The sequence below is a fragment of the Moschus berezovskii genome, chromosome 2 (assembly GCF_049115385.1).
Source record: "Moschus berezovskii isolate FMDL1 chromosome 2, NW_MosBer_1.0, whole genome shotgun sequence".
NCBI lineage: Eukaryota > Metazoa > Chordata > Mammalia > Artiodactyla > Moschidae > Moschus > Moschus berezovskii.
In genome coordinates this window covers 86,028,054-86,041,926 of record NC_142461.1, presented here as the reverse complement: position 1 = coordinate 86,041,926, position 13,873 = coordinate 86,028,054, and positions in this window count along the sequence as shown.

The window sequence follows — 13,873 nt, the reverse complement described above, 5'->3', positions numbered from 1 at the left end:
CAGTGAGTCAACTCGTCGCATGAGGTGGCCAAAGTATTGGAGTTTCAGCTTTAGCATCAGTCCTTCCAATGAACACCCAGGATCAATCTCCTTTAGAATGTACTGGTTGGATCTCCTCGATATTATTAGGAAGCTATGAAGAGGAAAATGAATAACATCTTATATTTATACTTCGAAAGCATTTCCAAATGCATTATTTCTGTTGATTCTTAAAGAATCTCCAAGAGTGAAAGTTAAATAATATGCAGCAAAATTAAATGATGGTGAATATGAACTATCTCCCCTTTACAGATCACTGCCTTGTCATGGTGAAGGGGCTTGTGTAACTAAATGAAGTTATAAGCCATGCTGTATAGGGCCACCTGAGATGGATGGGTCATAGCAAAGAGTTCTGAAAAAACATGATCTACTGGAGGATGGAATGGCAAACCACCCCAGTATACTTACCACAAGAACTTATGAACTATATAAAAGGACAAAAAGATATGAAACCAAAAGATGAGTCTCCAGGTTGGAAGGTGTCCAATATGCTACTGGGGAAGAGCTGAAGAGAACTACAAATAGCCTCAGAAAGAATGAAGCAGCTGGGCCAAAGCACAAATGATGCATGGTTTTGGATGTGTCTGGTGATGAAAGTAAAACCCAATGCTGCAAAGAACAGTATTGCATAGGAACCTGAATGTTAGGTCCATGAATCAAGGTAAATTGGAGGCAAAGAGGAGATGGTAAGAATAAACATTGACATCCTAGGAATCAGTAAACTAAAATGGACAGTAATGGGTGAATTTAATTCAGATGACCATTATAACTACTACTGTGGGCAAGAATCCCATAGACAAAATGGAGAAGCCCTTATAATCAACAAGAGTCTGAAATGAAGTACTTGGGTGTAACCTCAAAACTAACAGGATGATCTTGGTTCTTTTCCAAGGCAAGCCATTCAATATCACCATAATTTAAGTCTATGCTCCTATCCCTGATGCTGAAGAAGCTGAAGTTGATCAGTTCCATGAAGACCTAGAAGACCTCCTAGAACTAAAACCAGAAAACAGATTTTCTATTCATCACTGGAGACTGGAATGCAAAAGCAGGAAGTCAAGAGATAACTGGTGTAACAGGCAAGTTTGACCTTGGAGAACAAAATGAAGCAGGGCAAAGGCTAACTGAATTCTACCAAGAGAATGCACTGGTCATAGCAAACATCCTTTTTCAACAACACAAGAGATGACTTTACATATGGACATCATGAAATGGTCAATACAGAAATCAAATTAATTGCATTCTTTGTAGCCAAAGATGGAGAAACTGTATATAGTCAGCAAAAACAAGACTTAGAGCTGACTGTCGCTTAGATCATCAGCTTCTCAAAGCAAAATTCAGGCTTAAACTAAAGAAAGTGGGGAAAACCACTAGGATAGCCAGTTACTACTTAAATCAAACCCCGTATGAATATGCAGTGGAGGTAACAAATGCGTTCAAGGGATTAGATCTAGTAAACAGGGTGCCTGAAGAACTATGAGTGGAGATCCATAATAATGTATAGAAGGCAGTAAACAAAACCATCCCAACGAAAAAGAAAAGCAAGAAGGCAAAGTGGTTATCTGAGGAGGCTTTATAAATAGCTGAAGAAAGAAGAGAAGCAAAAAGCAAGGGGAAAAGGGAAAGGCATATACAACTAAATGTAGAGTTTCAAAGAATAGCAAGGAGAGACAATAAGGCCTTCTTCATTAAACAGTACATAAAACTAGAAGAAAACAACAGAATGGCAAAGACTAGAAATCTCTTCAGGAAAACTGGAAATACAAAGGGAACATTTCACCCAAAGATGGACACAATAAAGGACAGAAATGGTGGAGACCTAGTGGACAGTGAAGAGATCAAGAAGAGATGGAAAGAATACAGGGAAGAATTGTACAAGAAAGGCCTTAATGGACTGGATTACTACGATGGTGTGCTCAGCCACCCAGAGCCAGACATTCTGGAATGTGAAATCAAATGAACCTTAGGAAGCACTTCTATCAATAAAGCTAGTGGATTAGATGGAATTCCAGTAGAGCTATTAAAAACCCTAAAGATGTTGCCATCAGGATGTTGCATTGAATATGTAAGCAAATATGGAAGACCCAGCAGTGTCCATAGGACTGGAAAAAATGAATCCTAATCCCAATTCCCAAGAAGAGTAGTACTAAAGAATGTACTAACCATCGGACAGTTGCACTCATCTCCCATACTAGCATGGTTATGCTTAAAATCTTGCATGCTAGGCTTCAGCATTATGCAAACCAAGAACTTCCAGATGTCCAAGCTGGGTTTAGAAAAGGCAGAGGAACCAGAGATCAGATTGCCCACATTCACTGGATCGTAGAGAAAGCAAGGGAATTCCAAAAAAAATATACCTGTTTCATTAACTATGCTAAAGCCTTTGACTGTGTGGTTCATAACAAACTGTGTAAAGCTCTTAAAGAGATGGGAATACCAGACCATCTTACCTGTCTCTTGAGAAACCTGTATGCCAGTCAAGAAGCAACCGTTAGAAGCCTGTATGGAACAGATGACTAGTTCAAGATTAAGAAAGAAGTAAGACAAGACTGTCTGCTGCCACCCTATTTTTTAACCTATATGCTGAGCACATCATGAGAAATGCTGTGCTGGATGAGTTACAAGCTGGAAGCAAGATAGGCGGTAGAAACATCAACAACCTCAGGTATGCAGATAATACCACTCTAACGGCAGAAAGCAAAGAGGAACTAAAGAACATCTTGATAAGGGTGCAGGAGGAGATTGAAATAGCCAGCTTAAAACTAAATATTAAAAAAACTAAGATCATGGCAACCAACTCCATTCAGTTCAGTTGCTCAGTCGTGTCTGACTCTCTGCGACCCCATGAATCACAGCACACCAGGCCTCCCTGTCCATCACCAACTCCAGGAGTTCACTCAAACTCATGTCCATCGAGTCAGTGATGCCATCCAGCCATCTCATTCTCTGTCGTCCCCGTCTCCTCCCACCCCCAATCCCTCCCAGCATCAGAGTCTTTTCCAGTGAGTCAACTCATCGCATGAGGTGGCCAAAGTATTGGAGTTTCAGTTTTAGCATCAGTCCTTCCAATGAACATCCAGGATTGATCTCCTCTAGAATGGACTGATTGGATCTTATTTCATGGCAAATAGAAGGGGAAAAGGTGGAAATAGTGACAGATTTCCTCTCCTTGGGCTCTAAAATCACTGTGGATGGAGACTGCAGCCATGAAATCAGACGGCAATTGCTTCTTGGCAGGAAAGCTATGACAAACCTAGACAGTGTGTTGAAAAGCAGAAATTTATTCTGCAGACAAAGGTCTGTATAGTCAAGACTATGGTCTTCCCAGTGGTCATGTATGGTTGTGAAAGCTGGACTGTAAGAAGGCAGAGTGCCAAAGAGTTGATGCCTTCCAATTGTGGTGCTGGAGAAGACTCCTGAGATTCCCTTGGACAGAAAGGAGATCAAACCAGTCGATCTTAAGGGAAATCAACCCTGAATACTCATTGGAAGGACTGATGCTGAAGCTGAAGCTCCAGCATTTTGGTCATATGATACAAAGAGCCGACTCACTGGAAAAGTTCCTGATGCTGGAAAAGATTGAGAGCAGAAGGAGAAGAGGGAGTCAGAGGATGAGATGGCAAGATGGCATTACTGATGCAATGGACATGTACTTGGGCAAACTTCAGAGATGGTGAGGAACAGGGAGGCCTGTTGCACTGCAGTCTGTGGGTTACAAAGAGTCGGACATGACTGGACAACTGAACAACAACATGAATTATCTGACATTAGCTACTTAATGGCAACCCACTCCAGTGTTCTTGCCTGGAGAATCCCAGGGACGGGGGAGCCTGGTGGGCTGCCGTCTGTGGGGTCACACAGAGTCGGACACGACTGAAGTGACTCAGCAGCAGCAGCAGGGCTTCCGAGGTGGCACAGTGGTAAAGAATCCCTCTGCTAATACAGGAGACACAAGAGACATGGGTTTGATCCCTGGGTTGGGAAGATCCCCTGGAGTGGCAACCCACTCCAGTATTCTTGCCTGGAGAATCCCCATGGAGAGAGAAGCCTGGCTGACAACAGTCCATGGGGTTGCAGAGAGTCCAACATGACTGAGCATACACATATGGACAGCTACTTTATGAATGTATAGTTGATCATACTTGGAAATGCCGTGGTGAACCAGGAGCTTCTTGAGGGAAGAGTTTTTTTTAAAACATATTTGTGTTTGTGTCCCTAGCACATAAAAGAGCATTTGATATATTATATTCTTGCGCTTAGTCTCACAGGTGTGTCTAATTCTTTGCGACCCCATGGACTGTAGCCCACCAGGCTCCTCTCTTCATGGGGATTCTCTAGGCAAGAATAATGGAGTGGGTTGCCATGTCCTCCTCCAGGGGATCTTCCCAACCAAGGGATCGAACCCAGGTCTCCAGCATTGCAAGCAGTTTCGTTACCATCTGAGTTACAAGGGAAGCCCAAAAATACTGGAGTGGGTAGCCTATCCCTTCTTCAAGGGAACTTCCTGACCCAGGAATCGAATCAGGGTCTCCGGCACTGCAGGCAGATTCTTTTCCAGCTGAGCCACCAGGGAAGACCTTGACACATTATAGACATTTGATAAATATTAAGACTTAAATTGCCTTAAATCCATTACAGAAGTAATAATTGCTCATCTATCTACTTCTCTCATCATCACTAGTATTACATTATATTACCATGTACATGTTAGTACATGGTCATTTTTTTTCTGGACTTTCTAACTGTTCTTACATCTGCTGTTGGCAATACCAATTACATTGAAGATAGAGTACTTAAAAATGCAAATATGATCACAGGACAACACTAACCTACATATACACCCACCCACCCCTAAAACCATTAAATTGTATTTCATGACTCTATTGCTTTTATTATTTTCCACATTTATTGTGTGATTATTTAATTGATCTATGTCTTTCCTAACAGACTTTAAATTCAATTTTTAGTGCAGGAACTTAATTAGTTTTTGTCCTCATTGCCATCTCCAGGTCTCTACATAGTGCTTAGAATACAATGTGTGGTCAAAAATACTCAAAAAAAAAAATTCATCCAGTAGCCAAATCTAAACTTGTTTTGAGTTATTTTAGCATGTTACTTTCATTACCTGAACTGAACAGGTAAAATAAAATTATGGAGGAATATTCTTGTCAAAGATATTATTACTTTGCCAAAAATGGTCTGTCTAGTCAAAGCTATGGTTTTTCCAATAGTCATGTACAGATGTGATTTTGGACTATAAAGAAAGCTGAGTACAGAAGAATTGATGCTTTTGAACTGTGGTGTTGGGGAAGACTCTTGAGAGTCCCTTGGACTGCAAGAGATCCAACCAGTCCATCCTAAAGGAAATCAGTCCTGAATTTTCATTAGAAGTACTGATGCTGAAGCTGAAACTCCAATACTTTGGTCACCTGATGCGAAGAACTGACTCACTGGAAAAGATACTGATGCTGGGAAAGACTGAAGGCAGGAGGAGAAGGAGACGACAGAGGATGAGATGGTTGGATGGCATCACCGACTCAGTGGACATGAATTTGAGTAAGCTCCGGGAGTTGGTGACGGACAGGGAAGCCTGGAGTGCTGTGATTCATGGGTTCGTGGAGAGTCGGACACGACTGAGCAACTGAACTGAACTGAACTCATTATTGTCAAATTAATATAATTGTTTCTGTTTAACCAGTCACTACAATACCTGTAATATTACAGCTTACTATTAACAGAAAAGCAGCACCTACATCTCCTTGACACAGAGTGACCCTGCTTGTCAATTCAAAGAAAACACTGAAAGAAATCTATTTATCTGTCTTTACCTATAATGATTATGTAGAAAGTGAAAGCATATTTGTTAGCTTTCAGGAGCATAAGCCATTCTAAATGGACAATGGGCAGTAAGTGGAAGCTGTAAAAAATTCCTATTCTATTTGAGTCATTTGACTTTTAGCTCTTTGATGAAACTTGTTTTACAGAAAACAATGCATAGAAAATGCAAACCTACTACAGGTAAATTTCAGAGCATGTTATTTGAAGAAAAAAAAAAAGAAATTTGAAGAACATTTGCAACCTGCTTTTTTTTTTTTTATTATTGCTGGGTCCCAAGGCATGGCTTCCCAGAACTTTCCTTGTCAGTCCTAGGAGTGATTCATCTTTTGCTCTCCCAGTAGCACCATGTCTCACATTATCATCATCCATGTGCTCATGTTTCTTTCACTGGTTTATAAATGTGTGAGGTCAAGATTTGGTTCTACCCACAGTAGATGTTAAAGTTCAGTAACTCTATTGAATGCTGTAACCTAATTTACAAAAATTCAATTTATACTGATGACTTCTGTGACAATATTCATTGTGTTAAGTAGAAGATGTGCCAAGGTACATGGGCCAACTGTAGTAGGAAAAAATCATCACATATGGACTGGCCCAAGGAGAGTAATGGTGATCAGGGCTGAGTTTGTCTTTGGAGTTCTTTTCCCAGCTCTGAACTCCATGTTGGTACCACTTCAGATCATCACCCTATCTTTTGTTAGTGGAATTAGGATTTAATGAGTTTCACTCTGTATGTATTGATACTGAAGACTAGGGTAAAGTATCTGATTAATTTTTTAAATCATTTTAGAGTGAGATTTTACTTAAAGGAAATATCATTAAATTATATTATGATAGAATAAATTCTTTGCAAAGTTTTTATTGAAAAACCCTTTTGAAAAGTTTTTACTATCTACAGAAGGATGCTGGCTTAAAGTTCATAGAATATTAAAACAGGAAAATTTTCAGATTTTAATTTCTGGTTTAATATGCTAAAGATTCAAAAAGATTAAGTGATTTTATTAATCAGCTGATAACATATATTTACTCAGCTCCTCCTGTACTATACAAGGTACTAGGAAAACAAAGGTGAATAAGAACAAGAATCTGATCACAATGAGTTTCCAGTGCAGCAAGGCATAAAACCCCCGAAAACAATGGCCCATGTCTTCCACATGTAGAGGAGATATTTACAGACTCTCAGCATTTAGAAAAAATGTGGCTTTTCAATGATCATCTTGATGAGCATATTAGTATTCATGGGGTGCTTATGTCTCTCCATAGGTACCATTGTTGTGGAACATATTCCAGCTGAAAAGAAATAACCCCCTGAAGGGTGTGCATTTTGAATCTAAATAGTACCCTTTCTTTTTGAAATTTTCATTTTTGGAACTTAATAGAGAGTCTACTGGTACCAGAAAGACTACATCTCCCCAAAATCATCTTAAAGTAGCTATAGAATCCCAAAAGGCTAATGAGTTCTTCAGAGTTTCCCTAGTTATGGAGAGGAAATCATTAGTAACTTAAGACAGAAATAAAGAAATCATCTAATTAATGCATTCAGAGTTGAATCTTAATGTCCAATTATTCTCTTGATTTAACACAACCTAGTAACAACATAACATACTCAGCAACATTGTATTAATGTTGGAAGAATTAACGGAAAGATAGCCCTGTGGGGGAAGGAAGAATTTTTTTTAATCCTTTCCTTTTCTCCCATACAATAAGCGAATCTTCTGCTTAAGTTGATCATGTTTTAAAAAAAGAAAAACAAGTAACCCCACAAAATTAACCTGAAAAAAATGTTGTGCTGAAAACTCAGAATTATATTAATTAAAGCTTATAAAATATAATTTAAACAAAGGTCAGTCTGTTCAACTCCTTACATATGAACAAATGATTTTTCTATCATTCATCCTAGTCTCCTAGTTCATATCTATTGATTGATTAAACCAATGTCTATTTAAAATGTTTGATTTCCACATTTCATAAATGTTCCAATATTAAATAATACAAAGAGTAAAAAGCTAAAGTGCCACTGTCGTCACATCCATATTTGTGCTTCCATTTCTTGAAAGGATGAAAATTAAGGAAGATTTTTTAAAATATTTTAGTATTTTACATTAAATAATATAACATATAGTGGTAATAAAAAATTGAGATTATACAAATGTATTACAGTACCAATGTTTAACCCCTAGTCTCCCAGTTTTCCAGTTTTCCTCTACAAAAAAGAAAAAATTCCCTCTGTTTTAAGTTCTTTCAAAATTGAAAGTTCTTATCTTTTAAATATTAATAATTCATAAAATGCAATAGCCATATAACTGGCTTTATGTTAAAATCATTTAACTACATGTCACGTTCCCTCATTAAAACATTAAATTGAATAAATTTGTTAAGATAAATTTCAATACTGGTTTAAACTTTCATCAAAGATAAACTTATATTCTCTGGTTGTTTTTAAAAATCGTTTGTTTGAGTTTGGCTGTGCTGGGTCTTCACTGTTGCACGTGGGCTTTCTCCGGGCGTGGTGTGTAGGGGCTACTCTTCATTGCGGTACGTTTGCTTCTCATTGTGGGGGCTTCTCTAGTTGCAGAGCACAGGCTCTAGGTGTGCAGGCTCCAGTGGCTGTGGCCAATAGGCTCTAAAGCATAGGCTCAGTAGTTGTGGTGCACAGGCTTTACTTGCCCATGGCACGTGTGGAATCTTCCCTGACCAACTAAAGTTTTAAGCAAATTTCTATCTGCTTTGCCTCATCAGGAAGCTCAAGACTTATTTTTAGTAGAATTCATTTCTGATTTCACTAGCCAGAATCATGGATACATTTGAAATGACTGCTTTGTAAGTATATGTCTGAATAGTCTATGTATCCATAAAGAAACAGTATTAAGCTTGCAATATACATACAAGAACCCATTCTAGGTACTGGATTCAGCTCAGTGCAGTTTAGTCACTCAGTCATGTCCAACTCTTTGCAACCCCATGAACCACAGCACACCAGGCCTCCCTGTCCATCACCAACTCCCAGAGTTGATCCAAACTGATGTCCACTGAGTCGGTGATGCCATCCAACCATCTCATCCTCTGTCGTCCCCTTCTCCTCCCGCCTTCAATCTTTCCCAGTATCAGGGCCTTTTCAAATGAGTCACCTCTTCGCATCAGGTGGCCAAAGTATTGGAGTTTCAGCTTCAACATCAGTCCTTCCAATGAACATTTAGGACTGATCTTTAGGATGGACTGGTTGGGTCTCCTTGCAGTCCAAGGGACTCTCAAGAGTCTTCTCCAACAACACTGTTAAAAAGCAATAATTCTTCAGTGCTCAGCTTTATTTATAGTCCAACACTCACATCCATACATGACCACTGGAAAAGCCATAGCCTTGACTAGATGGACCTTTGTTGACAAAGTAATGTTTCTGCTTTTCAGCATGCTGTCTAGGTTGGTCATAACTTTCCTTCCAAGGAGTAAGCATCTTTTAATTTCATGGCTGCAATCACCGTCCACAGTGATTTTGGAGCCCCCCAAAATAAAGTCTGCCACTGTTTCCACTATTTCCCCATCTATTTCCCATGAAGTGATGGGACCAGATGCCATGATTTTAGTTTTCTGAATGTTGAGCTTTAAGCCAACTTTTTCACTCTCCTCTTTCACTTTCATCAAGAGGCTCTTTAGTAGTAGATTAGATACCAAGAATTACAATCTCTTTCCAAACTAAATTCAAGAAATGGTATCTGACTTTGAGAACCATAAAGTCTAATTGAAGAGATACAGTCCATGAAGGCGACATATATATGGCATTGTTTTTGGTAATCACTGGACAACCAGAAATGTAAGTATTCAAAGAAGAGAAAATGAACACTATATGCTAATTGTCAAGAAGTGTGTGTGTTTTTTTTTTCTTTTAGAAAAACAGGGTTTAAAGTGGCCTCAAAATATGTGTAAGAGTAAGATGCACATTTAAAAATAGATAGAATCCCAGAGGCGTGAGGATAGAGATCTAGAATATCTCTACAGGACAGTGAATGAGCATTGTATCTGAAGTCCAAAATTATTAAATGGGCATAATGGGAAATCAGGCTAGAAAAGCAGTTTGGAAAAACCAAGTTAGAGAATTTAGTTATTATGTGTCAGCAAGGTACCATTAGGGATGACTTTTGATGAGAAATGATATGATAAGTAATTATATTTTATGAAAATTAGTTTGGGGAATTCATTTTTGTCTAATCATTCATGCTTCCATTCATTCAACAAATATTGATTCAAGCTATAAAATATTCAGGTATTATACTGTAATTAGAAGCAAAGACAAGTAAGATACATTTCTCACCCTCAAGATGCTTCTATCCTAGAGACAGAAGTGCCATTGATTGTGATGTGTGGCATGGTACAGCACCACTCTGAATACTATGGATATTGAGAAGAAAGATTTCCCAATAATTCTTGTGATTGGAGAGAAAGAGATAATACTTGGGATCCTGGCAGAGCCAATTCTGGAACTACAACTTGAGATATCAGTATGAGTTAATTATATGATGTGAAGAAGAAGAGGGAATGAAAACATTTAAGCACATGGGCACACTTCTGTGAATGCAGAAACCCATAGCATGATGGAGCCATCTCTTTGTTGCCCAATGGCCCTTCTGTGATTTCAGCTACAGCTGTAATACACAGTTCTGTGCAAACTCAGAGGTGACATCCCACTCCAACACTTCACACTTAAGGACCTTTTCTTAAGTTCTTTAAGTCACTTGGCTTCTGAACAAATGTAGCCTGAAAGGGTTGGGGTGTTATACTCAAAGATATCCTTCAACCAGGGGAGGGGGGAGCAAGAGATGGTAGAAGAACGACTCAGCTGCCTGTTCTTCTGAAAATTCAGATAGTATGACAGGCTTCTCAGAGGTTTCCAGGAATGAATCTCTACCACTCAGTATAGGACGTCTGCTGACATACCCTGAAGAAACACTCCATCACTCTATTCCTCCTCCCTCATTTCTGCTTCCTTATAAAGCCACCCAAATAAACTCCCTGCTACCAAGTCGTTGCCTCAGGAGAATCCAAAAGAGACAAAAATCTCTTATTCAAGGTGACTGTAGAGACATGGGTAGCAATAATGAGAGGGATCACAGTGGATGGAGGACAGTTGTTTTTCAAACTAGAGGGAGCTTTGTGTGTCATGCTCAAAACTTTGAATTTTATCCAAAAAGTTATAGAGAATACTGAATGATTTTAAACAACAGAATAACATGTTTAAAATCTTTGTTTTAAAAGATCTCCCTGGCAGCAGTGTAAAGAGTATGCATTGCAACACCATAGATGGAGAGTTGAGGTCTGATTTAGAGACAGAACTGTTATCCAAGGAAGGTATTCTGAGTCTTAATTAAGGAATTAATGGTAGGGATGGTAGGGATGAAAGTGAGAGTTGAAAACCATCTGCTTTTAGCATGTTTTTGGATGTGTGGAGTGAAAAATAAGGGAGTCTCTGCTTTGGGACAATGTCTGAGTAGCAACACTGTTCAGGGACAGAATACAGTAGCAGTAGGTTGTGGGAGGTGGGTGGAATGAGTCCATTTTTCAGCATGTTAATACAAGGGCTTGGGGTAAAATTCACATGGAGAGATAGGTAGAGAGGTTTTAATTGGTAGAGGTTTGGATCACAGACATACATATGTTGAACAGGCTTGTGTTAGGCCCTGTGATAGGTTCTTTTACACTTAACCCTCATGGTAAACATAAAATGTGGTATTTTCATAACTTTGCATTTGAGAAAATAGATTCAGAAAGGTCATTTAATTTGTTTAGGATCACACAACAAATGAGTACTGGTGATAGTATTTGAACCCAGGTCTGAAAGTTTGAATAATGCTTTTACACTGTGTCACTCTGGCTCCATCATACTGAAATATCTTGAAATAGCTGATGATTGTAGAGCTACAGTTTTCAACTACAGCAGATAATAAAGGTAACAGGACCCACAGGACTCACACTTGCACCACAAATAGCTTGACAGTATGAAAAACCATGGAGCTAATCTATTACCCTACCTGCAATGAAACTAACTTTATATAGCTGTCACATTGTTATAAGTGGTTCTACCCAATACATGGGATGAAAGTAATATTATCTTTGTGAGTTTATAAAGCATGTCACCAGTTATAATTAAAAGCAAAGGAGGAAGAAAAGTGCTCATCTTAAGTAATATACTCAAGATCTACAGGATGAAGGGTGGTAAAAGATGTGTTTAACAGCACAAAGTGGTAGGTGTTATTTTCACTGGAGTGCTTCACAGAACAGATGGACTCCTAAGAGTGAAAGGGTGAGGTATCTTGTGTGTGTTCAAGAAAAAGCAGTTCTGGGTGTAGAGTGAAGGCTTGGGAGAACACACATACAGCTCTGAGAGGGCAAAGATTCAAGACCATGGTTATATAGAAATTTAAGCTATAATTGTAGTGAGGATCAAGACTTAATAAGGAATAGAGAGAATATATATAGAAAAATTGGCTATATGTACATACATGTAGTGTATATATGTACATGGGACACATATTAACAGAGACTTCTAAAGATAGAATCATAAACTATTCAGATTGGAGGAGATCTGGCAGAGTATTGTAATTCGCAAGTCCTACTTCCACCCTCATTCTGCAAAAAGAAGAAATAAATGGAAAGGTTAAGTGATTTTTTCCAAGATTTAAATCCACAATTGGGCTGGACATTTATTTGTCTCACTTTATGTTAAACTGAAGATTTTATTATAAATGATAGTGACCCTTTCTATGCATCTTCCTATGTACCTTCCTATGAATGCATCTTATAATACATGATTCTATCTTAAAGTGCAGTCTTTTAATATTCTTGAAACAATAGGATCACCAAAGAGATATAGCAAAATCCATGGGATTTGTGAGATACTTATTGGGTTTTTTTGTTGCGTTGTTGTTAGTATTTTTAATCAATTATGTGAAGTTAGTTTATGGTCAATACTTCTTGGCCATAAACCTAAAGGATAAATATTTATAGAATCTCTGAATTTCTATGGAATTATAACTCTCTTAAATGGAAGTATCCTATTATTTTATAATCATTTTGAATATAAAAAAGATAATATTAATTGAAAGGTTTTTAATTTCTTCATGCAACTTGTGGTTCTCAAACTTTAGGGAGAAGTACCAGAAGCACCTGGAGGGCTTATTAACACACAGATCACTGGGTCTCACCCCAGTGTGCATGATTCAGTAGGTCTAGAAAAGGCCTAGAAAATCTGCATTCCTCACAAGTTCCCAGTGGTGTCAATGTTGCTTGTCCAGAGACCCTCATCTGAGAACCACTGCACTAATTAGATCATAAACAACCTGTGGCTAGAAACTGTGTCTCACTCATTTCTGTATGCTTAATGTCTACCATAGTAGAAACTCAACAAATGTTTATAGGAATGAATAAATGACTAAGTGATTATATAAATGATGTCACTAAAAATGTTAGCTAATTTGGACTATTAACTGCCCAGCTTAAGAGTCTTCTTGTTACTCCCACTTATAAAGAAATTAATAAATCAAGAAAATATTAAGTAATTGCTGTCCCATTTGCTGAAAATGGAAAAGCTGAACTCTGTGTTGTCATGGATACAGTATTCTATTTTCAGTACTAGTCATGTCCTACTTGTTAATGACTGTTACAGTAACCAATAGGAAAATAACACTTCACTCACCACATTTCATTAAATTTAACACCTCATATTAAGCTTAATGGGACAATAAGAACAAAGTTCTGTTTGCCAATTGTTTACAGAATTCCACCATTTCCCTGTAGTTAGGGACTTAGACAGTATCAATCTTTACGAAAATCTCCCCAAATAAAAAGGAGATAGGAAAATCAAAGCTTTCTATTTGACTTAATAATAATGACCTCTGGGCCGGACATTTCCTGACATTTAACCAATAGTCAAATTAAAAGACTCTACTGTCTTTGATTCAGGGTCTCTGCTTCTACCACAGATTATTACCTTGCAGGAAATGCCCTT